Source organism: Macaca mulatta, chromosome 2 (genome assembly GCF_049350105.2).
Source record: "Macaca mulatta isolate MMU2019108-1 chromosome 2, T2T-MMU8v2.0, whole genome shotgun sequence".
Taxonomy (NCBI): domain Eukaryota; kingdom Metazoa; phylum Chordata; class Mammalia; order Primates; family Cercopithecidae; genus Macaca; species Macaca mulatta.
This window is the reverse complement of record NC_133407.1, coordinates 157,056,022-157,083,056: the sequence shown is the minus strand read 5'-3', so window position 1 is coordinate 157,083,056 and position 27,035 is coordinate 157,056,022. Positions and strand designations below refer to the sequence as shown.

The 27,035-nt window shown below is 47.7% G+C and overlaps 1 protein-coding gene and 1 long non-coding RNA gene across 24 annotated transcripts in view; both read left to right on the top strand.

The window, feature by feature from the left end:
- CHCHD6 (coiled-coil-helix-coiled-coil-helix domain containing 6) overlaps positions 1-27,035 on the top strand; it is a 246,887-nt gene that overhangs the window by 155,208 nt on the left and 64,644 nt on the right. The window lies entirely within an intron of this gene.
- LOC144339357 (uncharacterized) lies at positions 12,205-26,315 on the top strand. The gene is made up of 3 exons (XR_013414331.1): positions 12,205-12,331; positions 20,815-22,171; positions 26,232-26,315. It is a non-coding gene; the product is annotated as an uncharacterized LOC144339357 (long non-coding RNA).

The window sequence follows — 27,035 nt, the reverse complement described above, 5'->3', positions numbered from 1 at the left end:
TTTCTCCCAGGAGAAATATGGGTTGTCTCGTTGTCTCTTGTTAAAATGGTCAGACTCAGCAAATATTTTTTGATATGCTAATGGCACCTAATGAGAACAACAGCTTTCGGTAAAATAAATAGAATGTATTATAGAATCTGGTAGTTTGCTGGTGGTTGTTGGATATTAGCCAGTGACTTTGTCTGGCCTAGAATAATGGCTAATACTTGATACTTACTCAGCACTGTTAAGTATCAGCTCACATAGGCTGCTGCTTTGTAGCTGCTCAAGAAATGTTCATTATGTGAGTTAGTGGGCAAAGGTGCTCGCTGCAGAAGACTGCTTTCTAATCACGTGTTCTGGGACCCCAGTACCCAGTGCAGGTGTTACGGGTGTGGGTGGTGTTTAGAAAGAAGCTTGATGAGTTCAAATGATATGGAAGCGCAGCAAGGCATTGGGAAGAAGAGTTAATGCAAAGCTTGTTTGAGTCTGGTAAGAAGAAATGGGCTTCAACTGCCAGAACCCCAGGGATGTTTGTCTGTACTTGGGAATTGTGTGTGAGTTAACAGGCCAGCCTGCCAGAACTGTGACAGTGTTGTACTCTCATTCTTGGTATTTGTATTTTGTGACATTTTTTAAAGTGTGGTGAGGTATAATTGTTAACATTTTATGTTTTATTGGCAGTGTTTTATTGAAAATATCTCACTTCCCTCATGAACCTGTGATCTTAAAAACATAGGCAGCACTTTTAAATGTATTATCGTTATCTCCTATGACCACTTTTCCCCTGGTGGGCTGGAATGAACTTCATTGGAAAATGAACGAATGTGTGAATTTCACATCAGAGAAATTCATTTTACAACCGGACTCTAATAGAATACATTTATTCCATTAAGATAAACAGATCCCTTTCTCTTTTAGATGAGTTCTCAAATATGTAAATGATTGAAGAAGAAAAAGAGTTATGAGGGAAGTCTGAAAAGAAAAACCTGGATCCATAATATGTTAAGAGAGAAAGCAGCCAGCAGACTCAGCAGGGTGAAGGGTGTGAGCAGAGTGGTGGGAGCGGGTTGCAGTGGAATCCAAGCAGCATCCAAAGCACTTTGGGTAGGAGGAGCATCTAGATCATGAGGATTTTAAGTCACCAGCCTCTGAATTAACAACCATTAATTGAGATTCTGAGGCCAAAATGTGCTTTTGCTAAAATAAGGAGGAAAAAGATAGAAGTGTTTGAATCCACTTATTTTTCAGAAAGAAACTCAGGAAGGATAAACCAGGACCTAATGGAATTGTTACTCACAGCAGGGAATGGGGATGGGATGGGACTTCTTGGTGTAGACTTTTTATATATAGTTTGGCTTTTGAACCCTGTTGATGTTTTGTTTATTCAAAAATTAAGTCAACAAAGATGATGGAAAAATGAATACAAACAACGTTAAAGGAACCTAACTCTATATATCAGATACCACAGCCACACAGAAGGAAAAAAGTTAGGTGGACCAGCTGCATCAAACTAGATTTAAAGAAGCACAAATGAGTGTGCGTAAATCTGGTGAAATCTGAATAAGATTGGTGGATTACATCAATTAGTGGGTCAGTGGTTGTGATATTGTCCTGTAGTTATTAAGACATTACCATTAGGGGAAGGTACATGGGATCATCTGAATTATTTCTTAGCACTGCCTGGGAATCTACAATTATCTCAAAATAAAATGTACAGTTAAAAAAGTAATTTGGGTAGCTTTTGAACATAGTACTCTGTACATCCTCAGTAGAGTGTATTCTAAGGAAGAAATGAAACCTTGAGCTTCACTTAGGCTTGATTTCCGTTGGTATGGTGATGACAAGCTGTTTTCTTTGTATTCTAGGACTGAGCAAATGAGCACTGGTGCATTAGGAGCTAGAGTTCTCAGTGTAGAGGACAGAAGGTGCAAAAATGGAATGGAGGAAGAAAGACAGAGCCTTGTGGTCTTGGTTTGGAATAAGCAGAATCAATATGAATTCAGGGTTTTTAAGAAGTCTATTTTTCCTAGCTTTGTTTCCTGAAAGAACACTGAAAATGAAGACACATCAGTATCAGTAAGCACTCCTTTCACCTAAATCTTGGTTTCTAAATGACCATTCCCAATTGAAAGAAACCAGTGTTCCCTGAAGTCTGGCTGGTTCCGAGGCTGCAAGAGGAAATTGACAGGGTGAGCCTAGGACATGTTATTTTATGAAAAAGAAGGAAGTGTTCACAGAATGATGACAGTATGTGAGTCCACGTACCACTGAGGATCCAGCCTGAAAGGGCTCCCACGAGCCACACTTAGAATGCACAGTGAATAATGACAGAAATGGATTAGAACACATTGAATGTTTAAAAAGAGAATCTGAGTCCATTCTGATATAAAACATATGGAAGTATGGAAAGTAGGGAAAGGAAAATTGTCTTTACAAAAGAATGCCAACTAGTAAGTACAGAAATAAGAATGAACTGTCACTTTTGCCACCTTCGTAATTAATTCAGGCAAAAATCATGTATTGGTCTGAAGCTATTGGATGAAAGATTGTTGGGAAATAGGATAATCACAGGTCTTGTAGCATCACCCCTCAGATTATGTATTATAGTAGGGAAGGGATATGGTTGTAGTTTATCTATGCCTGCATCACCAGCCACCTTTGATAGTAGCATTAGGCAGCCATTCAATTACAGTGGTGGAGGTTGTGAGTCAGGAGCAGGAGGAGCAGTTTGTGTCTGCTCCACAGTCTCCTGGGCCTCATCTGGGAAGACTTGATGGCTGGGAGCTGGAATCACCTGCACCTATCTTCACTGAACGCTTGTGTCAGTGAATGCTGGCTGTCAGTTGGGACCTTTGCTGGGCTCTTGGCCACAACACTTGTAAGTGGTCTCTTGGTGTGGCCTCTCTAGGCTTCCACATTATGTGGTGGCTGGATTCCAAGAGCATATAGAAGCACAAGGCATTTTGCGGTCTAGCCTCATTGGTTGCATAATGCCACTTTTGCCATATTTATTCAGCCATTGGTTGAAGCAGTCAGAGGACCCAAGATCCAGGGAGAGGATACAGACCTCACCACGGTGGGGGGCGGGGGGTGTTGGGGCATCACGTCCCATTAGAGTCAGTACATGTGGATTGGGAGACATTGCTGTGGCCATCGCTGGAAAATATCTGCCATGGGATCTTATAATGGAGCAGTCTAGTGGTTACCACCTTAATTGCCTATTACCAGTCATGGGATGCATTGAGAAGGGCACTACATTGCCTCTGTCATTTTTTTTTTAACCAAGAATTTTTAACCTGAATCTAATAATGAGAAAACAATCTTTCACGTCTATATTGAAGGATGATCTCCAAAACAAAAGTCCCAGACTCTTCAAAAGTATCAGTTTCACAAGAGACCAAAGAAAGGCTGGGAATGCTTTAGATTAAAGGAGGATAAAGAGACATGTCAAGTGAATCCAATGTGTGAACCTTGATTGGATCCTGAATGGGAGAGCAGCCTCATTACTGGGGTAATTGGAAAAATCAGATATAGACTATATTAGAAGAACATTGTGCTGATGTGAAATATCCTGAGTGTGTGACAGTTGTTTTATAAAGACAATATAGGAATGTGTCAAAATGTCCTTGTTGTTAGGAGATGGAGCTGAAGTGCTTAGAGGTGAATTGTCATGATGATTGCCATGATGAAATGTGTAAATGTGGTGAAACCCTAACAAGTGATGAATCTAGGTGAAATCTGTATGGGCATTTTTCATATTATTCTGCAAATTTTGTTGGTTTGAAAATTTTTCAAAATAAGAACAAGTGTTGGGTAAACTTATACCCAGACTCTCTTCCTTTGTGGCAGAAATAAGATTTCTGTGAAGATGAGGGAACAAAAAAAAAGATTTAAGTGTAAGAAAAAGTAGCCATCAGCTCTGCTCTCTGGTTGAGGAGATGCCATTCTCATGTGACAGTGTACTAGGTGTGATACCCCTGGGGTAAGAGGAGGGCAGTGTGGGCCAGCTGACAGTGCCCCTTTCAGTGATGGAAACTCACAGAAAGGAAGTAGGGTGAGTGTACAGTCCTCAGTGTTTTATGGGGACAAAGACTAGAGGGGAGGTTGGGACTGAGTGATGGGCTTTATTTCTAGAAGCCCCTCCTGCAGGGCAGCAGGACCCGCCGCCGCCAGGCTCCTCCCTGGCCCACACATGCCTCGGGAGAAAGACCACAGCCAGGCCTTGGATCGGGAGTGGTGACCAAACCCATTAGAAAACAAGATGCAAAATGCTGTGATCTGACGCAGAACAGAACCAAATAGACACCCACAAAGACAGAGTCACCCTGCTGAGATTCCCACATCCCAAGCACCTTACTCTGCCTTTCACCATATTGAATCACTAAGTTTTTAAATATAAACTCATCTGATAGCCTTGCCATCTGAGAGGATAATTCTGAGGTATCCAGGTGATGACTAAGGATCTGAGGGAGACCCACTCACAGTATCTGGGGAACAAATTCTAGGCCTAGAGAAATCAGTGACTAAAAGGGAAAATTTAAAAGCCCAGCAAGAGACATATAAAAAGTATATAACATTAGAGGAGAGTTATAGTACTCAAGGTAAAAACATCTCTTTTTTTTTTTTTTTTTTTCGTGTTTTACTGGAGAAAAACTATGTACTCAAGGAAATTAAAGGAAGTCATGAAACAAAAAATAGTGAAAATGATCAAAGGTTCCTTGCCTCGGTTTCTGACATTGTGAGTCAGGCTGTTGAGGTGGAGGCCGGAACATGGATCTAACATGCACAGAATTAGTCTTTGGGATTCCCAAAGAAATCCCAGAGCAAATGGGCAACAGCAATAATCTTAGATGTCACAGGAGGAAAGATATCTGAGTCAGATTCTAAATGGGCAGAGCACACATTTGCGGAACTGCTCACCTGTATGGGAGGACATAGTCTGTGGCCAGGAAAGCCTCCTCAAAAGAAAGTTAATGGCGGCCAAGCCCACATATGTGCCATCTGCCCCAGGCGTGCTTGCACTTTCCAACTGTCCTCGTAGGCCTCCCAGGCTTGCTCTGTACATTTGCTCCTGAATGCGAAATGCAATGGATAGAACCTGTTTCCTTCCCTGTGTCCTTAGGCAGTGAACAACTCTGCCCCTCCTCTGGGCACCCCACCCCCACACTATGCCCTTTGCCTCTCTTGGGGTCCTGGTGTCTCCCCCAGTGCTGAGTGGTTTCCCTTGTCTGCCTTCGCACAGGGCACTGTGCTGGACATGCTGAGTGCAGCTTCCCCTGGCTACCTGCCCCAAGCCCTGCATCGAGCAGGGCCCTATGTGTGTTGACAGACTTGAATGAATATTGATTTAATACAAGTGTATAGCAAAACTTTTGTGAGAAAAGATGTAAAAGGGCTGACCCTCATTGCCCATCATGAGAAATTTATCACTAATACCACAAGTCGTTGCATCTCAAGATTGCTGTAAAAACAGGATTCAGAGCCCCAGAGTTAGTGCTCAGGGGATGGAAAGGAGCTTCTTGAAGGAGTAGGCTGGAGTACTGGAAGGGTGGACAGGACACTGCTGTGTTTTGTTCTATCTTTTTGCACTTAATGACCATTTTAAACTATTGATTAAAATAGTTCTTTGATTAAAATTAAAACTAATTGAACTTTTTAATAGATAAGTGCTCTGACAAAGGAAAGAACGAGGTACTGCGGGAGAGCGTCTGAAGGTGGGGTCTCCAGGCTGCCCTGGCAGGTGGCTCTGGGCTTATTTGTAAAAAGCATGCTGTTTATATAGCACCCTCCTCCTAGCACCTTCCACTTAAACAAGGACCTCAGTTCTCTTCATGTCCTGGGTTCCAAAGGACAGTCCAGGAGTTCAGATGTCCTTTGTAGATAAGGAATGAATCTCCGGGTCAGCCACTCCCTGATTTGTTATCTCGAAACTCCAAACACACATCCTTCTTAGCCCATAGTGTCCTTCTCAAGGTATGCTTAAGTTACTGCCGTCAGAAGCATCTGCCATATACCCTCAGAGCCCCAAGCTATCCCCAGGTTTCAGCAGGTAGCAGGAAGCGGTGTGGAGTAGTGGCAAGAGTACCGCTCTTAGATTTCCACCTGGACCTCCCTCTCCGCCTTGCCTCATCCTCTGTAACCTCTCTGAGGCTCCCTTCATGCATGGAGATGCCTGCCTCGGCAACTGTGTCAGGATGGAAGAGGAACTGCTGTAAAACGGTTTTATCAAGAGGAAGGTGCTGTGAAGATTCTGGTTGTGGTACTAAGAAACAGAAGTCTTGGTTCTCCACTGCAGAGGTTCCTCTGATGTGAACTGTGTCTCTGGCCTCAACTCCGATTCATTTTCTCAGATACTTATGAATTAATTTCTTTTACAAATCATCTGTTGATGATAATAATCATAACAGCTGCAATTCATTTAACACCTGTTATCGCCAGGCCCTATATTAGACACGTATCAGAAATTACCTTTTTTACTCCTCACAGCAATCTGTGAAGGAAGCAAAGTTACCTCCACTTTATACAAGAACAACTTGAACCTGTCTAAGGCAGTATCACACATGCAAGACTTCTGGAAGAGCCAGGACGCTCCTTGTACAGAGGGCTCCTTGATTTGAGGAAGCCCACATGTGATACTGTGAAATACATATTTGGTATTCTGCCCCCATTTTCTGGCATACAACTCCTAAAATCCTTAGGCTCTCCAAAATGATAAGTTCTCTTTGTGTGCCATGAATGACTGACAGTCAGCAGCCCCTAGGCAGCTTCAGGTTGAGGCTGCTCATTGGAATGACAGAGGCAGGATTCGAGCGTTGGGACTTTCAGCCTCACCCATACATCTGGGGAAGAGAAAGGGGCCGAAGTTAAGTTCATGGCCGATGGTTTAATCAATCATGCCTACATGATGAAACCTCTATAAAAACCCAAACAAGGATTGGTTGGAGAGTTTCCAGACAGCTGAACCCTTGGAGGGTGGTGCTCCAAGGAGGGCATGGAAGCGCCACGTCCCTTTTCCCCGTACCTCCCCTACAGGCCTCTTCGATTTGTGGACTGGTACACCTCTGTGTTTCCCCGAGTTCTATGAGCTCCTCTAATTGAACCCCAAGAGGAGGCTGTGGGAACCCCAACTTGAAGCCAATTGGTCATAAGTTCCAGAGGTCCTGTGACTGATATCTGAGGCAGGGCAATTTTAGGGACTGAGACCTCAACTTGTGGGATCTGCCACTGTCTCCAGGGAGATGGTGTCACAATAGAATTGGAGAACACCCACCTGGTGTCGGCTGCAGAACTGATTGCTTGCTTGCTGGTGGGGAGAAATCCCCACATATTTTGGGTCACAGAAGTCTTCTGTGTTAACTGCTGTGTGGTGTGAGAGCAGAAGAAACACGGTTTGAGTTTTTTCCAGACACAGTGTTTTGAAGCCTGGCTGTGGGAACAGACCATCTTCTAAGGCATACTCCAAACCTTTCCGCCCGGATTACCAGCCACGGCCATCACTGCTGTCCTCACTCTGGGCCCCTGCTGCCTTTGGCCAAATTACAGTGTGTCACACAGCCCCAGCACATCTCGTGTGCCATGGTTTCTAATTCTAAGCCTGTTTTCTTTATGCAATAATGCTTAGTATCTGTCTCTGCATACTCTGGGCTGTATTTGTGGATATGAAAATAGAACCTTTTAGAAAATACCTTTTCAAAGCCCCCAAACATCAGGCTTATTTATGTTAAAATCTGTAGGTTTTCTCAGTTCTGGTGACATTTCCTGTTTGCATTTGCACAGCTTGGAGAGCAAATATTCACTGATGGGTTACAGATTTATTTTGTCTTCTGTTCCCATTTCTGTAGTTCAAGTCTTAGCTATTCAGGGCATTCATTTTTTGGGAGCAAAATACTTATTTGAATCTGTGGCTTTTCTTTGTATCAAGTTTTCAAAAGAATTCTTTGGTGAAGAATGGTGCAGGCCTTAGGCTGGGACACAGCTGGATCTGAGTCCTAGTTCCTGCACTGGCCAGCTCCAAGCTCCAGGTTCTATGTGTGAAGTGGCATAGACCTCTATGAAAGCACTTAGAGATGGCATAGAGTAGGTGCCCATCACAGGCGAATTCTCTTTCCTGTAGATTAGGCAGTGTCCTGCAAAAAAGAAATCTTTCCAGCTGAGTCTTTTACACCCCTTACTAAACATTCAGCAAGAACCATTTGTGTACTTAATATTTAGCAATAAAGGAGAGCATTAACTTAATAATTTATACTACATATACATTGAGCTACATTAGCCCCACAAATCCAGCTATCTACCAACATTTTGAAACTGTTCTAAAATTGGAAATTGGAATTCATAGAAGTTGACAAACCATGAAAAAAATTCATCTGTGTGAAGGAAAAGAGAAACAAAAGTATGTGTGTTGTTTTCACTGAGAATTGACCGTAGGAATTGAACTTGTTTTGAATTATTTGGAGTAGTAAAGAGGGTTCATGAAAGAGGTGGGTGTGGAAAAGGATGAATAGAAAATTTGATCTAACAGTTTTAAAAATTCTTTCTCTTTTGTTTCAACCTCCTTTCCTCTTTTGATTTTCAAGAAAGTCTGAAACTCCAAAACATCAGACAGGTAGGATACTTAATACAAGAGTCCGAATTATAGTGTCCCACTGTCATTCCACATTTTGACATAAAAAATCAGATTATTGGAAAGTCACCATTCTTTGGGGCATGGATCTGTTACCCACCATTTGTGCCGGTGGCAATGTCTCTGCACTTCCTGACTTCCTCTCCTCTCCACTGAGGAGTAGAAGAGTGTCTTAGTGAATGCCCCTTCTTGCTGACCTGAAGGCCAGTCCTGGCACTGGTGTCGGGGGGCAAGTGTGTAGAAAGCCAGTTCAGAGACTCTCAGGCCCAGTGCCGTGCCCATTCCAGGGTGAATCTTCATCAGGAAAGAGGGGCTTTGAGATTTGAAGGAGCAAGGAGTTGACAATGCTGGCCAGTCCTTCCAGCTCCGGTCAGCATGGGCCTCCTGTTCAGTCTTGAGTTTTGAACACTTGGTTTCAGGGTTTGGAGAATCTACTGTTCCTTTGAGAAACTATTTTTTGATCAGAGTTGTGACTTTCAGATTTGGAGAACACGATTGTTTTTTTTCTCCTACCTTTGAATCCTGTCCTGGCCCAACTCCACTTTCTTCCACTTGTTATCAGAGAGAATGAGCCCCGTTTTACTAAGGTTTCTGGTAGCTACACACTGGCCTGCACTCCTTTAAAGAATCCAGCACCTCAGTGGAAATTAATTTTAAAACATGCGTTTCAAAATCAGTTGAATCACATTTGAAAAATGTTTTGTGTAAAAATTCTTGCTCAAAATGTAACTGAGTTCATATTGTAAGAGATGTGAGCTCTTTCAGAGAGTAATGTAAGATTAATTTGTAAAATTTCAGGAAGGTGGTATGTATCTAAAGAACTATTACTCTGGCTGGGCGCGGTGGCTCAAGCCTGTAATCCCAGCACTTTGGGAGGCCGAGATGGGCGGATCACGAGGTCAGGAGATCGAGACCATCCTGGCTAAGACGGTGAAACCCCGTCTCTACTAAAAAATACAAAAACAAAAACTAGCCGGGCGAGTTGGCGGGCGCCTGTAGTCCCAGCTACTCGGGAGGCTGAGGCAGGAGAATGGCATAAACCCGGGAGGCGGAGCTTGCAGTGAGCTGAGATCAGGCCACTGCACTCCAGCCTGGGCAAAAGAGTGAGACTCCGTCTCAAAAAAAAAAAAAAAAAAAAAAAAAAAGAACCATTACTCTAACTCCCAGCAGCACCTCATCTGCTGTCAACAGCCTCTGAAGATTCTCTTTTCTTTGGGCAGAAGGGAAAGTGACTGTCCTGTTATTATTTGCACATAAAACAGTTGTGAATTTGTATGTCCTCTTGTTTTGTCACTTTTACTCTCTTTGGCTTCTCCAAAATGAGAAGAAGAGGCCTCTAAGGAGTTAAACCCTAGGAGGGATGATGCTGACAGGAGACATGGAAGGACAGAATTCCCAGGATGAGAATTAGAAGGGCTGGTGCTGGGGGAACCAAGCCTCCTGAGGAGTCTAACTCTGAGCCGGAACCGGCACCGGCAGTAGAGTGGAGCACTGCAGCCATGACAGAAAGAAGGCCGGGGTCTCCGGTGGGAATGAGGAGAGTCACAGATAGGGGAGGCTGCTAGATTGTATCGACTTCAGTAAAAGTCACATTCCCATTGTGACTGTTTCCCCTCGTTGCCGTTCAGCCCTGCCTGCTCACTGCTTCTCAGCATACGTTTCCCTCACAACTGCATAGAGAGCGCATAGGCTTAGAACCTGAAGGGCATCAGGATCCAAGAGGAATCAAAGGAAGAAGCAATGTACTGCTGGGGTCCTGGCCTCCTACCTCCTTGGAACTCATTCCAAGTTGCCGTTTACAACCTAGGAGCCCGAGGTGCCTAGGAGCTTTCCAACCCTTTTCCCAGGCCAGTGCCCCTGTCGGATGGGATTCAGCCTCACTCTGTGGATTCTAGCAGCACAGTGGCCCCACCCCATCAGAAGCCCCAGCTTCTCTTCCACCCTCCCCTCACCCCTCATCTCATCAACGCTGCAGTTTCCTTTTTACTTTCATTGGTTGCTCATTGGCTTTATAGGCTGCTACCTAGCACAGGACTAGGAATCGTTTGCTTCTGATAGCAAAGTTTGATAAATGCTCTATCTGTAGTCTTTCAGATTTTTGTATCTGTGCTGTGGGTTTGAGCTTTGTGTGTCTTCCTGGTCTTTGTGCTGTGAGTCAGCATAGCAGAATGGAAAGCCATCACCTGACAGTCAGCAAGGCCAGAATGGGAATCTTAGCAGTGCCACTTGATTGACTATGTGACCTCAGACAAGCTACTTACTCTTGCTGAGCATCTTTTTTTCCCCCAATCTGTAGAGTGGGGCTATTGATAATTCCTGCTGAATAGCATAGCTGTGAGGATTAATGACCCTGCACATAATTGGTGCTTTAAAAGTGCTAACTTTCATTGTCATGATTTTTCTTTTCCTCCAAGGATGTCTTGGCTTCTTAGATTTAGTGCCATTGTTTCTATCAGCCAGTGCATGTTCTAAAGCTGCCTGTGGAGGTGCCAGTGGAGGTTTGTATGGGAAGATCTGGCTTGGCTCTCATGCAGGAGTATCTGGCTTACTCCCCCCAGCCCTGTGTTATGGCCCAAAAGGGTCCCAGAAAAGTTCAGCGAGTAGCCCAGTGTCTCTGGGCTGGATTGGGGCCTGAAACCCAGATTTTCTGACTTGGGCCTCCTATTCCCATCAACCCTTTGTTCTGGCCTTCGGGGACTCCAGATGCTGACCAAAACATAAGTGATGTCCCTGCTTCCCAGGGGCCTCCCAGAAACACTGTGCATTGGGCCACATTGAACCAGCAACAGCACAGGGACTACCCAGGAAGGCATCCAAGCAGTCAGTGGTGCCCACCCAGCCGTAGCATCCTTTTTGCTGAATGAGAATCACGGACACAGAACATTGGGAGCCTGGCCAGAGTATGCTAGTTGCCAGCTTAAATCCACACCCATTCTTCTTCTTTTCATTGAGATAAGAACTCCACTTTTATTTGGGTGGCAAAGAATCCTACTAATACCCACTTCCTAGCCTCTCTGCAACTAAGGGTGGCTGAGGACTTTGTTCTAGCCATGTATGTGTGAGCGGGGGGCTGCTGAGGGGCCGTCAGCCAGAGTTCTGCCTACTGCCTCTCTCTGGCTGACTAAAGTGTGGGTGTGGGAGGGAGATCTCCAGTACCCTCTCCTCAAGGGAAGGTGACCTTGAGGAGGGAAGCCACACACAAGGACGGCAGAGCAGAAAGACAGAAGAGCTGGAGGCCCTCTGGACTCTGGGGTTACCACGCCACCAGGACTGCCTGCATCTCAGCTTCTTCTGTAGAGAGAAAAGGACTTTCTCTCCATGTGGTTTGAGCCACTATTACTGTAGGCTTTCTGTTATCTGTAGCTGAATCTAGCCCTAGCTGATAAAGAGCCCCTTGAAACATATTCTGTTATCTAACATCTGAGCTAAGGCACAATGAAGAATTCCCCTTCTGTTGCACTTAATTATATTTATCCATTTAGCCACTCCTCATGCGACAGCCACCAAGCCACTCACTGCACTCCAGCTAATATCACTAGGGTCAATAAGGGATGTTCCCCCTGCTGTGCCCCACCTGCTGCCTGCTGAGATGGAGGAGCTTCTGGAGGCCACCTGGACAAATGATGAGAGTGTTCTGAAAATGATCAGAAGAGCCATCTGGGGCCCCCGGGTTTTCACCAGGGACAGGAGGCAGCCCTCTTCTGGTGAGGAAGGGATGGTGGAGACAAAGCATTAGACCTGTTCTCTGGTCACACTCGGGTGTGCCTGCTCCCCCACCATGGAGCAGTGCTCGTTTTCCTATGGCCACATTTTTACATGGGGCTGAGCTGGGTAGCCCCTGTGAGCATGAGGAGCTGACCATGAGGGTCCCCTGGGCTTCCGCTCTGGGGAGAAAGTGGGCAAGTCAGCCCCTCATCCCTGTGCAGTACCCCTGCCACAGGGAGGCCCACGTGTGGTGCTTAGCCCCACAGCAGGACTTCTGGTCGGCTCTATATGGGTGTGGAGACACAAAAAACAGGCCTGGTCCCTTGTACGGTGCTAGGAGCCCCAGGAGAGTGGTGGGTGAGTGACCAGCACGGGTTGGTGTGGGGAGCTGCAGAAAGCCCCAGGTGGCTGCCCAGCTCTGTTGGGTCCTTGGAGGCTTCTTGAAGGAGGTGGTGGGGTCAGGGTAGACTAGAAGGCCTAGGAAAGAGGGAAGCAGCTCTGGTGGGCACCAGAGGTGATGTCGAGAGAGGAGCCCAGGGCAAGGCTTCTGAGGGCACTGAGGGGCATGGTCTTCAGCCTGAAGGTAGTGGTAGGAGCTGGGGCCACAGTACCAGGTGACTGATGTGTCACTGAGAAGGGCTGCCCTGGAGGCTGCAGACCAGCGTCCTGTACCTACATACCTGCAGAGCATGAGGCGCTGCAGAGTCCACACACCAGTCACTTCCATGCCGTACCCTAGCCTGGAAGGGGTGACATGTTTTGGACTTGGCAGTTCAGCAACCTGGCGCCCTTGGTACTCGGGCTCCTCAGCACCCACCAGGGCTGCACAGCTCCACCCAGCTCCTGCTGAGCCACTGGCTGGCAGGTGTCTGCAGGAGCAGACTGTGCCCATCACACTTGCCTCTGTGCACAGTGGCCAGACTCTCCAGCCACCTGGGCCCCCATGTTCCTGGCTGCCATCGCCTTTATGATTCAGGGATCCTTGCTGCAGGGTATTCTTGTATACCACCACTGCACATCTTTCCCTCTGCCTTTTTACACTTCCTTCCCAGAGTCTCTAGAGCTGGGGACTCCGTGAGTGTCAGGAATATTATTTATGTGAAGGAGCCTGTTGCCACAGCAACCCCAGAAGATGGCCTGGTGCCTGGTCTGCAGTCTCCGACTAGGTCCGCAGAAAGTGCTCCAGCAGGGAGGTGTGGGGGTGGACCCTGCTCCTGCGTTTGTGGTTTGTTGGTACCCTGGGTAGAGGAACCATCAAAGGGGCCAAACCAGCAGCCCTGAGCTGACAGCGTTGGTGAGCTCTTTGTCCAGGCCTGAGGCTGACCACAACTGCCACCCTTTCCCCTGTGGGCTGCACGGCCCATGTGGAAAGGGCCAGGTGAAGGGACTTTGAGGTGACTCCCAAGGTGCTCCAGCTCACTGTCGGGGCCTTCCTAGACCATGTGCCAGCCACCTGGAAAGTGGGTGGGTTTCCTGTGTGGCTGAGAGGAGTCCTGCTGGTGGTAGGTGAACCCGGGAGTTGTCAGCATTTTGCAGAAATCATCAATAGCTGAACAAGGGCTGGAGGCTCAGCCACTTCCCAGGCATGTACATGTCCCTCATGAATGGGTAGGGCCTGGAGCCAGCTCTAGCCCCCAGTGCTGACTGCTGTGGTCCTGCAAGGCTCGGTGACACAGGCACACGAGGTCCCTTGGTTTTCGGTTGGCGGGGGGGTGTTGGGAGAGGGCTGCAGTGTCCCACCTAAAAACAGGCACATTGGGTTAGTTCCATCAGACCCACTGATGGACTGTGCCTGTACAGCCCCAGGACTCCGTGAGGCCTCTGGGGGATAGAGTCAGGAGGGGAGGTTGGGGATGAGAATAGGGACTGGGCTCTGTGTCATATACACAAAGCAGCAGTGCCTGCATTTCTGTAGCTGTGGGGCTTCTGAGTAAGAGTCCACTTGAACAACAAACAGTTCTTTAGCCTAAATTTAAAAAACCCTGTGCTAGATGTTCTCTAAGAACCCTACTAGAGCAACATTGTAAGATTTTATGATTATTTGTATAACTTAGTAAGTAACACCTTCAGTGGCTTGATTTTTCCAGATGTATTTCTGAGCAGCGGTTCTCAGCCTGTTTCTGTCCCTAGTCCACCTCAGGACTATGGCTCTTCCCTCCAAGGCACAGTGTCTCACTTTGACTGGGGTTCTCCAGGGAGTGAGGAGGGAATGTTGGAGATGGGGAAGCATTGAAGCTACATGGTACTGAATTTCTCAGTGAAAAAGGTTGTGAGGGACTTTTTAGGAAGTGCCCAGTGGGATTGCAATTTGGCCAGGGGGCGGATTGGGATGGGGTGAATTTTTAGCAGCTACTATGTACCAGGCACTGCCCTGGGTGCTGGGGAGTCAGCAATAAACAAGACATTGTTTCTTCCCCAGGACATATCCTAGTAGGGAAACAGCCAGTAGACCAGCATGCTGTGGAGACGTGTCAGGCGCTGGTAGGGTGCTGCAGCCCAAGTATACCGTGTTGGAAAGGCCTGGGGGTTGCATTAGCTGGTCCTGTGGAGCCTCCCTAAGCAAGTAACACTTGAGACCTGAATGTGGAGGTGGCAGTCATGGAAGCGATCGAGGGGTAGATCTGGATCCAAGCTCTGGGAAGATCCTTGAGCAGAAGGCAGAGCTGACGGCAGGGCTTTGAGGTGGAAATGCATCTGCAGGTTTACAGGGCAGGGGGATGGCCAGTGCACCAGGAGTCTAGTGGGAGAGGGGCGGCAGGGGTGAGGCCAGTGAGGGGCAGGAGGGCCCTATTAGATAGGCCTCGGTAGGGGCCAGGAGGCAGTTCCATGGTCATCCCACAGGGATGAGAGGCAGATGTGACTTTGCACTTTGGGAAGATGGCTGCAGCTGCCTTGAGGAGGGTAAGCCAGTAGGGTGAGTCTGGAACCTAGAAGATCCATTAGGAGGTGGCTGTTCAGCCATCCCATGTGAAACGGGGCAGCTGGAACCAGGGTTGAGGGAGTGGGGTTGTGAGAAGTGCTTGGGCTTGAAATGTGTTTGGGGTAATGACACCTTACTGATGGGCTTGAGGGGTTAAGTAAGACGGAGCTAGATCAAGGGCAGCCTTAGGCTCCTGGCTTGAACCACTGGGTGTGGGGAGAGAGAAGAAAGGCTGGTGGCAGGGGGCATGTGAGTTGGAACTAGCCGTGTTCCAGATCTGCAACGGTGGCCCTGTGTTCTGGGGTAATGAAATCTAAGCCACCAGCTTTTGGGAAGCACCTGTGCTTGTGACTGAGCTGGAGTGTCCAGGAGAAGCATCCTGTGCAGCCTGTGGCAGACATCGCAGGGGCCTTGGTCCAGGCAGGGCCAGCGACAGTGTCTCACAGCCTACGTGTTGCACGGTTTTTCTCATGGGGACCCAAAGCCTCAGCTCTGAGCAAGACATCGGGAGGATCCTCTGTGCCTACTGCAGCTCCTCCTCTGGAGGATGTCATTATGGCCCTTTAAGCGCCAGCCTGGGCGGGCTCAGCTCCAACATTGAGTCCCGTGCTTGTACAGGCCTGGAGTCCCTCTCATGAGAGCTGGTTGTTCTTTAGTTAAGGCGCTATGACTTAAAGAGACTACAAAACCTCAAACAACAGCCATGGAAAACATTATAACCCAGCTGGGTTTCTAATCCATGCACGTCATCCAGCCCAGCCCCTGACTCTATCCAGAACATTCTTCCACAGCATCCCCAATAAATGGCTCCTCACCTTGGTCTTTCCTGCCGTAGGGTGCTCACAACTTCACAGTGTAGTTCCTTTCTTTGCCTACAGCCCTGAGACTTAAAGCTGCTTCAGCGTTGGGCACCCCTGAAATTCCTGCTACACGGTTTTGCTTCTGCCCTCCAGGGGCACACAGGTCCATCCCTAGCCCACATCCAGCTTTCAAGACCCTGAAGATGGCATTTGTGCCCCTTTCCTTCTCTGCATAAAGCCCCTCTTCTCCAGACTGTATTCCCTTACTCTCATTTCCATATGAGATGTGAGTTTAGAAACTCCTGAGGAACTGGCATGCTCTGTTCCTCTTAGATTCGAGGCCTAAAAACAAACGCAGCTCCTCCGCTGTAACACAGCGCACCCATGCCTTGCCTGGCACTTCTGCCTGCCATTGTGTCTGTCTCAGGTGAAAGTGGTGCTGACTGGGTATGATTTCCTTTTCTCAAATAGTTCTTATTTCCTGAAAGTCTCTTCAGCTGAGTCTTTTTTTTTTTTTTTTTTTTGAGGCAGTCTTGCTCTGTCTCCCAGGCTGGAGTGCCGTGGCGCAATCTCAGCTCACTGCAAGCTCTGCCACCTGGGTTCAAATGATTCTCTTGCCTCAGCCTCCCAAGTAGCTGGGATTACAGGGACCCGCTATTATGCACAGCTAATTTATTTTCAGTAGAGATGGGGTTTTGCCAGGCTGGTTTCGAACTCCTGGCCTCAAGTGATCTGCCGTCTCGGCTGGCCTCCCAAAGTGCTGGGATTACAGACATGAGCCACCACGCCCAGCCCGCTGATTTATTTTTAATTGAGTGATCTCTAGGCTTTGAATAGAACAGTATATAATTATTTGGATTCCTGAGGATAGCAGGTTTTTTCTCTCCACTCTCTGTCATTGAGGTGTCTTGTAGCCCTGAGTGACTCATTCATATTCTCTACTTTGTCTAGCCCTGTGGGAATTGACGACCTTGCCATCAGTGCTCTGGCCTCCTTGAATGATGTCAAGACAGACATTGAGCATGCCTAATAGTTTCTATTTCTTGCTCAGGAATTATGATAAAAGCCATTAATCCAATGAGTCCTAGTCCTTTATTACAAAAGATAAAATGACAGTGCAATGATAGTGAGGCTCCAGATTCAGGGGTTCAGTCTATAGGGAAATTTGCCTATGAAAGGAACCCCCATAGCCAGCAGGGCTCTACCTGGGGAGAAACACTGAACCCCGCTAAGGGGAGATAGTTAAAGCATGGCTTGGTTGGGCCAGACCCCTTCAGCAGAGTACAGATGCATTGACTATCCTGGGTGTCCTGTGCAACCCTGCTCTTAGGCCTGGAAGAGAGGCCACCCAAAAACAGGTGGCTGAAAGCTGTGGGAGAAGCAGCCAACTCCTGGGGGATGTGCATTAGATGTCCTGGTGCCCCTAACCCCAGAAGGGATGGTGACTGGCAGAGTAGGAGGCAGCTGGGCTTCGAGATGGCCCTGCCCTAGGCGGGGGCTGTGCTGCTGAGAGGGCTGCAAACACACCTCCAGGGCTCCACCCAGAAGAACCAGGTGCGTTTAGGAGGTTGTGCTTGGCTATTACCCGGTTAGGTTTTTGTGTTTTCCTCACCTTTGTGATTGTCCTTCCTCTAGCTGGGAGGCAGCTGCGTCATGGTAACACTTCAAACCCTTTTCCTGAGATGCCCCATGGCACACCCAATGTCCCCCCCCCCTTGCTTGAGGCCATGTGTTTTTCTTAGACACAACCTGGCACTGCCCAGTGAAGGCCCAAAGAAGTGACGTGCTGCCCCTTGGGGGCTGGTCCTTCCTCAGCGTTTGCCAGGAGCCCAGGGATCTCTTAAAGGCACACAAGGGTCTCTGTGAAGCAGGTTCTCTGTTCTTTGGGGCCACTTGAGGCTCATGAAGAATTCAGGCCTTTCCAAGACAAAGGACAGACATTAAACATATGGAGAAAGGGGCATGGAATGCAGGATGCTGTTGTGCATGGAACAGGATGGATGGAAGCGGCATTTGGAAGACAGGAAGCAGTAGGGGAGAGGAGTTCTGTTCCAGACTAGATACTCCTCAGGGACAGGGCCCATTTCTTCCTCGGTGTGTGCTCAATCCTCAGCACCGCGCAGGATACCCAATAGGCCATCCAGCCGGCGTCAGCACACACCCATGACAATGGGAGGCAGACTGAGTGTGAGCTCCCAGCAGACGGAGCAGGAGGCTGGTGAAGGGGTGGTGTTGGGCACATAAAGGAGGTCTGGAGGGATCACAGACTGGGCCATACAGCCACGGCGGGAGCAGCACTGCCGTTGTCCTTCCAGTGTGTGCGACAGCAGGAGATATCTGGAGGCACTGCAAAGACACGTGCAACAAAAGGTGCTTTCCATTCACCTCTTCATGTAATTTAAAGAGCCACATGTGTACATGGTAAAACATTTCAGTCAATGCAAGATTGAACATCTTTTTTCTGCCAACCCCTTATCCCACTCACCAGAGAGTAGCCACTATTAACACTTTCTTACGTATCCTTTCAGAAATTTCTAATGCATATTCAAGCATATACTTTACCCAAATGAAATCACATGATATTGTTCTGTAGCTTGCTTTTTTCACCTTAATAATATGTCTTGCAGTTCTTTCTCTGTTGTATATATAAACCTTTCTCATTCTTGCTAATGGTTGCATAGCTAAAATCATAATAAACCTTTCTCATTCTTGCTAATGGTTGCATAGCTAAAATCATAGATTCTTCAAGCTGAAAGGAACCTTCAAATCAGTGTGATCTAATTGCCTCATTTTGCTAGAACCTGGAATGGTGAGGTGACTTGCCGGAGGGCACAGTGAGTTAGCGGAAGGAAAGTATTCCTCTGAGAGCTATTTAGAAGGAAGAGCTTCATGAGGGTCTGGGTGCTGGGGTGACAGATAGGAATGACCATTACTGGCTGGCTGCATTTCATCGGCAGCAGCATCTGTGTCCATCATTCTAGGCTATTTGCAGCAGGAGAAAAGAGGGAGGACTAGAGAGAGGAAATAATAGCCCTCTGCACACACTGAAGTTGAGTTCACAAGATACTTGGGTGGAAATGTCATTTGGGCCACTAGAAATTTGTGTTCAAGTTCCAGTGAAAGGCCCTCTGTCTTGAGCAACAGAACCAAACACCCATTATTTGGAGAACAAGCGTTTTCCTAGAAATCACTAGATTTTGTATGTGTCCCTTTATAGTTCTTTTTAGGCATGGAAACAGAGCTGGTTGCAGGAGGGTGTGACTCCTGCTGGCCCCAAACTTGTTCCTTTGCTGTATTTGCTGACCCCATCCCCCACCCCTTCCAGTTCTTTCTGGCGTCCTGCCATGTGACTTAGGTTGGTAGGAATAGGCATGAGCGAAAGCCTTCTAAAAGGCCTTAGGGCAGCTGCTGTGTGTGGCTGCCTGCTTGCCATACAGAAGATGGATCAGAGATGAGACCTCTTGCCTCTGCCGCACCGAAGGATAGGGTGTTTATTCACTGCCAAGCCTCTGGCTCACGGTGTGCTAGGGAGAGCTGGGAGGGCTCTGAGAGATGTTCTGGCTCAGCAAGTCCCACCCCGGGGTCTCTGTGCCCCCCAGGGTTGCCTATTCATTTGCCAGGGTGGAAGATGTGAAACCACAGCCTAGGAAGGGCACATCTTCCTGGAACGTCAGTTTTACATGAAGCTTTGAGGGGAGAGATGCTATTTTTATATTAAAGCAAACATTGATATTATGAAATAGCATGGAAAAGTCAAGTTACTTTTCAAGATAAAACAAGCAATTTCAAAGCAATTTTATCTTCCCTTGCCTTGGGCAACTTCAAGCTTTAACCCCTACACCCTGGAGGGCATATGTTCTCTCTCCTCTGCTCTTTGGGACTTTGTCAAAAAGTACTTTAGATTGGGGTAGTCTTCTCAATAAAATGAACTTTATCTTAAAGATGTACCTAGCCCAGAACCAGGAGGTGGCAGGGCCCTGGACGGCTCCTGGCCAGGTCTCTGCCCTCTCTGTGCTTAGCTGTATTTGCTCCCTGCTGCCCGGTCTCCACATAGCCCATCTGCTTTTTCTGGCCTCTCAGAGTTCCTTTCATCTTTGGTCGACCTCAGCCCCAATCCCCCCGGTGACTTCCTCTTGCATTACCTCCATTGCCAACTGGCCACTCACTTCTTTGTCTATTCCCAAAGGAAATCTGCTTGGCCCAGCTTCTCTTCTCATACCTGATCAACCCGGCTGTGGATCTGCTGCCCTGTGATCAGATCAACTGAAGTGAGCAGTTCAGGGGCCTCTCATATGAGACATGTTTCCCTAGATGTCAACCTCTGGAGTGGCAGGAGTGGGCTAGCAGACCCTCGAAGGGTATGTGGACTCATGCATGATGCTCCAGTTCAGCCAGCTGGAGCACAGAGGAGACATGAGGGCTAGAGAGGGAAACGGTGAGTGGTGGAGATGGACCCTCACCTCCTGAGACTTCTTTCCCAGGACCTCGCTTTTCTGCATTTTCCCTGTCCCATCCTTTCAGTTTGAAGGAACACCTCCTACTGCTGTAGTCCAGGTTACCAGTGAGGACCTTAACCTGCCAGAGTGCATCAGCATAGACTCCCCAACATGGACGAGGTGTGGAGAGTCAGATGGGAGCTGAAGGGAAGGGATGAGGGGCAGAGCATCAGTGTGGGGTCCTGATGTACGGCCTGTGCTGTTCAGGGAGAGAGAGCTGCGCTGACAGGGTCCCCCAGCTGGCGCACACTCCCCAGGGTCCCACAGACGCTGCTGCTGCAGCAGGGCTAGCATCTCTGTTCATCGAGACTGGCTGCATTTCAGGAACCATTAATCCTCTTGGTATCTCTAAGTACTATGACCATGGACAAGGTTCTCTTCATAAGCATGCCGTGGTATCAATAGATAACGACTGTGAAAGATTTTTCTTCTTTTGGATTAATATAGTGGTGATGCTGTGGGTTAATGTGCTAGAGACAGGGTGTTACTCTTTTAACTAGGACATTATTAACAGAGCAAACCTGCTTTTTCATCTGATTTTATCCTGTGCCTGTTTCTTACTAGCTTTTTACTGAAAGACTTTTTTTTATTCCCTATTGTCTGATGCAGAAAGTGTAGGCAGTTCGTGGTTTTGGGAGTCAGACAGACCTGGGTTTAAGTTTTTCCTCCACTACTCACTGGCTCTGTGACCTTGAACAACATTCTTCATCTCTCTGAACCTGTTTTCTCAGCTATAAAAAGGAGACGATGTTCCCAGCCTTCTCTGGCTGATAGGATTTAATGAGATCACTTGCAGTGGCACTTTGAGCCTCTAGCCATTCTGACCGTTTTTCAGTTTGTCCCCCTAGGCCCTTTGGCTCCCCATTTGCTCTGCCTGGAATGCTCTTCCCTTCCCTGTCCCTTCCCTCCAGCTGCCTGGTACCTTATGGGCATGTACACCCCAGCATAGGAGCCCTCTGCATGTGGACAGTCCTGGGTTTTCTACCAAGTGGGATTGTGGCCCTAGATGAGTCTTTCATTCTCGGTCTCTGCCTGTGAAGTGGGGAACATGGAAACTCCCACAGGGTCGCCATGAGGACCACCCTGGTGCATGGAGAGGCCCCGCAAAACCTGTCTTGCGAATACTGTGCTCTGCTGATTGGCAGTGGCCTCCTTCTCTGTTACAGTTTTTACAGGCTCGGGCAGCTGTGGGTGGGGCCCTTCAGGTCCGCAGGACCCAGTGCAAGATCAGCACCCTGCCGCCAGCCCAGCTCACACCCCCTGGACTGTCCTTCCAAAGTCAGGCTGGGAATGAGGTCCCCATGCTCTTCCCCAGTAAAGCTGAACATTAAAACTTGGGAAAGTTTGTTTTGTTTTGCTATTTGCTTGCCCCTCTGGGCTTCCCTTTATTTCCCAGCTGGGAAGTCACCAGGAATAGACACAGTTACTTATTTACTGAGCACCTGAGTTGTGCCGGGCACGGCGCTGGACATGCATCTGGCCAGCTGGGGCACAGAGGAGATGTGGGGACTGGAAAGGAAAACAGGGAGATAAGGGGTTTTATATGGAATGATATTTTGGAAGTGGATAGAGGCATTGGTGGTGAATTAATTAATTAATTTACTTTTTAATTTTTTTGAGATGGATTTTTGCTCTTATTGCTGAGGCTGTAGTGCAGTGGTGCAATCTCAGCTCACTGCAACGTCTGCCTCCCAGGTTCAAGTGATTCTCCAGTCTCAGCCTCCCAAGTAGCTGGGATTATAGGCACCGGTCACCACGCCCAGCTAATTTTTGTATTTTTAGTAGAGATAGGGTTTCGCCATGTTGACCAGGCTGGTCTCAAACTCCTGCCCTCCTCAGCCTCCCAAAGTGCTGAGATTATGCACGTGACCCACCATGCCTGGCTGTGAATTTATTAAATGCCACTGAAATATTCACTTTAAAATGGTTAAATTTGTTATGTGAACTTCACCTCAGTAAATATTAAAAGGAGGAAATTGGTAAGATGGGCAGTAGTAAGTACATCAAATGTACATGTGTTGAGGGCCTGTGGGGCATTTGGTTCCTACAGGCAGTTAGACACAGAGGTGAGGCTCTGGGTGCCACCACTGACTCTGAGGGTCTCAGGCTAACATTGTTTTCTTCAGTGATGTCTAAAAGAGTAGACTATGTAGCTCAAGTTTACTGTAACTGCCTTTCTGTGCAGTGTTTGGTGGGATCTGATGACATCGTTCTGGGCCAGGTGGCTAAATGTTGAGATGCCCAGGTTGTGTGATAGGTTTAATTACCATATTGGAAAAATGCTAAGAAACACATCAACATTAACCCACAGAGTTTTCCTTATTCCTATCCTGGTCATTGTTTTGATTACGATTTAGATAAAGATGAAGAAACCTACTCATCAAATCTGCAAAATTTTCCAAAGCTTGGATGGGTAGTAAATGTGTTGAATGACCGTCAAAGACATTTGCAGTATTGGGCTGCCTGGAATCCATTTTCCTTTCTTCGGTGTCAGTATCTGAATTTTCGTTTGGAAACCTTCCTTTTCTATTGATATAGCCCATGCGTTTCTGAGTGAGATGAACCCAGTGCTAATTCTAATGTGTTCTCCAAGTCACTGATGTTGATGTACATACACCATCCTCCTGTCTATCGTGGTTGCTTTAGATGACACAGCCCACCCAGAAGACAGAAGAGAAGTTTGGGGACCTGGGAGAAATAATCCCTTGGGCTTCAGAGAGCACAGCTCTTTTTTTATTTCATCCATTCACCTTTCCTGGTCTTGAGAGTACCCTTCCATAGCGCATTGGAAAGGGACACTTTGTCCTCCTGCTGCAGCCCTCAGCAGTGCAACCGAGAGGAAAACCACGCTTAGCATGAACCTGACCTGAAGAAGGCAGAGCCAGGAGATGGAAATCACCAAATTTGTGGTGATCTCATCTAGCCACTTGATTTGTACAGCACCACTGGATGTTAAAGTTGTGAGAGCCAATAATTCCCTTGAGCTGATCAGGCCACTTTGATTCTAGTTGTCTGTTACTTAAAACCAGCAGTGTCCTGATTGTCACAGTGATAAGTCAGTCTCCCACAATCTCACCAGATCCTATTTGTTAAATTGTATGTTTTTTAATTTTTTTGTGTTGAAATTTGACAGGAAAAAGTATTGGGCTTTTTTGCTATGTCCCAGAAAACTCACTGTACATGTAGTGTGTAGCAACGTGAACGGAAAAGACCTTGGGAGTTTTCCTTGACATTAAGCTCAGTGTGATATGGAGTTGGAGACCAGATCTTAACTCTAGCCTTTTTACTGCCTACCTCTATGTCCTGGGAAGATCAGTTGACTTTTCTGAGCCTGGCATGTATCGCCTGTCAAATGGAGTGACACCTACCTTTCCAGTGTTGTGAGAATCAAAGGAGATACTGTTTGTAAGTCACTCAGCTTTCTGCGTTAGGCCATTCTTGCATTGCTGTAAAGAAATACCTGAGGCTGGGTAATTAATAAAGAAAAGAGGTTTAATTGGCTCACGGTTCTGCCGGCTGTACAGGAAGCACAGTGCTAGCATCTGTTTCTGGGAATACCTCAGGAAACTTCCAGTCATGGCAGAAGGCGAATGGGGAGTAGGTGTCTCACATGGCTGGAGCAGGAGCAAGAGAGAAGGAAGGGAGATGTGACACACTTTTTTTTTTTTTTTTTTTTTTAGACAGAGTTTCGCTCTTGTTGCCCAGGCTGAAGTGCAATGGTGCGATCTCAGCTCACTGCAAACTCTGCCTCCCGGGTTCAAGTGATTCTCCTGCCTCAGCCTCCTGAATAGCTGGGATTACAGGCATGTGCCACCACGCCTGGCTAATTTTGTATTTTTAGCAGAGATAGGGTTTCTCCATGTTGGTCAGGCTAGTCTTGAACACCAGAACTCAGGTGATCTGCCCATCTCAGCCTCCCAGAGTGCTGGGATTACAGGTGTGAGCCATGACGCCTGGCCAGGTGCGACACACTTTTAAAAAACTGGATCTTGCCTGACCTCACTCATCACCAAGGGGATGGCACTAAGCCATTCATGGGGGATCTACCTTCACGATGCAAACAGCCCCCAGGCCCCACCTCCAACACTGGGGAGATGTTGACATGATATTTGGCAGCGACAGAGATCTGAACTGTATCACCAGCACAGCACTTGGCACAGAGCAGGTGCTGAAACAGCTTCACAGGGGCAAGTGGTGATGCATACCATCAGCTTCAAGAAGGAAAAGGCTAACTCTGACTAACTTACTGGCTAAGAAACGTGTAACAGGAGACCCAGGGTGGTGTAGCCTACATGGTCAGCTTCACCCATAAACTGCTCATTTCTCTGACTCTTAGTTTTGCCCTCCTCTGACAGGAGATGCTGTCTGTGTCTCAGAATTCCTGGCAGTCGTCCTAAGTTTCACTCATCCTGACTGGACCACCTTAGTTACTCATCAGTCCTGTGGCCAGGGCACTGGAATGCAGTAGTTGGCCTGACCTCAGTCGCATCCTGCCACCTGTGGATCTGGGGCTGTAGTCCACTTCCCTAGAAGTACATGGATTCCCCATGGGAAGTGGGAGCTATCAGAAAGGGAGAAAAGGAATGGATGCTAAAGAGGCCACCAACAGGAATTGACTCAAATGGAACCATCCAAATGCAATCTAAGACTGTGTCTCTGAAAGTATAATACGTATGAGAAAGTCCTACTCAGACTACATCTTAGATTTATATTTCATTCTGGAACATAGATCAGTTGAGGCTCTTTTCAAAGAGTGCAAGCAGGATTTGGGGAACATTTGAAATTATGCCATGTGAGGAAGGGTGGTGCTAGTAAGAGAAGACTCAACAGCGTCATGATAACTAGAGGGTCACGGTTCTCCTGTGTGACCACACGTGTGAAAGTGGTGCCAGTAGCCACTGTCACTCATTGAGTGCTTGTTGCACTGCCCGGCATTGTACTCAGCTTTCCCCCTGCATTGTCTAATCCTTTAGTATTCCTCTGAGGGAGGGACCAGATCTACTAGATAGCTACTCCTACTGCCCTCATTTGTTAGATGAGGAAACAGGAACATGCAGGTTAAGTAATTCATCCTAAGGCATAAAACTAGTGAGTGGAGAACCCAGGATTTAAACTCAGGTCTCCAGTTTAAATTCCAGATTCCCTGACCTTACAACAATGATTCTCAACATGAGCTGCACATTAGAATATCTTGGGAGAGCTTCTGTAAGATACTGATGCCTAAGGCCCACCCTAGACCAGTAATCAGGGTCTCTGTGGTATGGGGTGGGCTCAGGCAGAATGTGTAACAGTGGCTCAGGTATTTGCCAGTGCACAGCCAGGGTTGGGGACCACTGGCCTAGAGTCAAGGGCCACAGCATGGCTGCCTTCCAGAGCCCAGTGGGAACTGCAGGTACATGAAGGATAGAAGGACTATTAGGAAGAGGAGAGCAAGACCCAACCAAGGGCATTCATATTTTTAAAAAATCAACGTAGGCTGGGTGTGGTGGCTCAAGCCTGTAATCCCAGCACTTTGGGAGGCTGAGGTGGGTGGATCACGAGGTCAGGAGATCGAGACCATCCTGGCTAACACGGTGAAACCCCGTCTCTACTAAAAATACAAAAAAATTAGCTGGGCGTGGTGGCAGGTGCCTGTAGTCCCAGCTACTCAGGAGGCTGAGGCAGGAGAATGGCGTGAACCCAGGAGGCAGAGGTTGCAGTGAGCTGAGATCATGCCACTGCACTCCAGCGTGGGCGACAGAGCAAGACTGTGTCTTAAAAAAAAAAAAAAAAAAAAAAAAAATCAATGTAGTGTTTGGAACCAAGACCCTTAGAGGCCTCCCTTCTGCACACCCAGTGCTCCTCAGAGCTCACACACGTGAACCACCTGCAGGCTTGTAAAGAGCAGGTGTGGAGAAGGGTCTGAGAGATTCTGCATTTCCAACAGGCTTCCTGGCCATGTTGGTGCTGCTGGCACGGAAGACATCTTTTGAGTAGCAAGGCTGTATACTGCCATACTGCCGACGACTGAGCAGGCAGAGATTAAGTCAGGAGTCCGTGGTGAGTTCCCTGCAAAGGAAGGTCAGGAGGCATGCTTGTAGCTGCCTGCCTGGGGGCACGGCCATCTCCTCGGGGTATTCTGAGGGGAACTGGGGCCTGCTCTCAGGAGTGTGGCTGGCCGCTGTCAGGAGGGCTGAGCATCTCCAACACTGAGAAACGCTGAGTGCAGTGCCTTGTCCAGCCTTCCCTCCACACTCCACCTGAAAGCGGAACTCTAGGATCAGCACAAAGAGCAGAAGCGTCTGTTAGTGCCTGCTTGGCTCAAATGCACAGTGTCTGTAGATCTGATGCAGAGAACCACCCCCGCCTTCAGTCTGAGCAGCCGCACTGGATCCTCAGGGCACAACGTCCCTTAACCCTGGAATTCCCTCCCAACCTTGGATTTCCCAGATTTTGGGTTGTCCTTGGATTTTTTTTACTCTTCTACTCTGTTGCAGAGAATCGTAGCAATCCACAACCGTCAAGACTCTGTA